The 1,552-nt window shown below is 33.6% G+C and overlaps 1 long non-coding RNA gene across 1 annotated transcript; it reads right to left on the bottom strand.

Moving 5' to 3' along the window:
* Window positions 1-294: 294 nt before the first annotated feature.
* On the bottom strand, window positions 295-1,293 carry LOC110901797. Its single transcript, XR_002571008.2, has 2 exons — window positions 922-1,293; window positions 295-450 (listed from the first exon to the last, which is right to left on the bottom strand). It is a non-coding gene; the product is annotated as an uncharacterized LOC110901797 (long non-coding RNA).
* Window positions 1,294-1,552: the final 259 nt, after the last annotated feature.

The raw sequence follows: 1,552 nt of genomic DNA, 5'->3' as shown, positions 1-1,552 counted from the left end.
AAGTAAAGATCAAAAGATGCAGCATTACCGACTTTGAAAGTTCGGGTTGTCACATCATCCCCAACCTGAAAGAAATTTCGTCCCGAAATTTGACAAGTAAGAACCGAGGAGTGAAGTGAGGAAATTAGGACTATTGCGGGTTTTGCTCGGGTGTCACAATATATATATATATATATATATATATATATATATATATATATATATATATATATATATGTAACGCCCTAAAACGCTTTAACCTAAGATTCGCAGCGGATACTACATAACTAGAAATTTCCTTCATGATATTTTTTCTTTCATTTAAATACATTAATCTCTTTTATAATTTAATGCAAAAACTAACATACATGACTCAATTAAGTGACTACGTATACACCCACATACAATCCGTGTCTTGACTCGATCTTCAACCGCGTACGCTTCTAGATGAAACATCCAAACATGTATAGCCTTCAGTCACCACATTCAAACACATTATTAGCAACCGGTGACATAATACAAAAATCTTAGCACAAGCATAATAGCGCGTCAACATTTCATGCTTTTTCTTATACTAGCCCCTTCATCCATCCACTCGATTACTCGCATCAGATTGTGGAGTCAACCTTCACATCCTTTGTTACCATGCCTATACTACACATTAATTCTCAAGAGAAAAACGATTAGTACATTAGCTTCCATTTACATGATCATGTCCTCAAATATACATAACTCATCTTATTCATTCAAGCATAATTTCATTATGTAAGTTCCCTTTCTTACCCAAACCAAATCGAATCTTTTTCTTAACCACTTCTAACCCATTCCATTAAAACTTAACTTACTACTTGCATCAATCCATATCTTCTTACATTGCATTCAACAATAATCACATATCATAAATACATTAACAACTAAAGAGTAAGTTTGGAGTGCACTTACCTTGCGCGTCCGTATTCTCGTTCGCTTACTTGATTGAGTCCTCTTAGCCCGTTAGCCTTCAAAGCTCCCATCCATCTTGACATGATTCCTATACACTCATGTCATTACATTCACATTCTTATTAGCATATATGCTCATACATATGAACAACCATATCAAATTCACATCTAACATACGACCCACTTGAAGCATACTCCACATCATTAATTCATTTAAACAAGCATAAGGTATACTCGACATCATCCCTAGATAATCTTCACATGAATTATATCTATTTACCCATTACTTGCATACAATTTCACTTGTTATTGTCTTTTAGACATTTCATCAAACACTTGGTGTGCGTACTACTTCCTAAGCATAATGTACAAGTATTTCATGTTCTTCTTCCTAGTTATCACTTCCATTCATCAATACAAGTAAACATCATACAATTATATACCATACTCAATCTATATGCATGTACACATCACATACTACACATTTTCACAATCAATTTCATACCCTTTCATGAATTAGACATAAACCCACTTAGCTAGGTGTAGTAAATCATCAAAATACTCAATTTATAGCAATTTACTCAAAATCTTCACTTAGGGTTCGTTCCTAAGCAAGCATACATTGTCAATTT

This window comes from Helianthus annuus, chromosome 2, assembly GCF_002127325.2.
Source record: "Helianthus annuus cultivar XRQ/B chromosome 2, HanXRQr2.0-SUNRISE, whole genome shotgun sequence".
Taxonomy (NCBI): Eukaryota; Viridiplantae; Streptophyta; class Magnoliopsida; order Asterales; family Asteraceae; genus Helianthus; species Helianthus annuus.
Note: the sequence above shows the minus strand (reverse complement) of the source record. Positions and strands in the feature narration are given on the sequence as shown.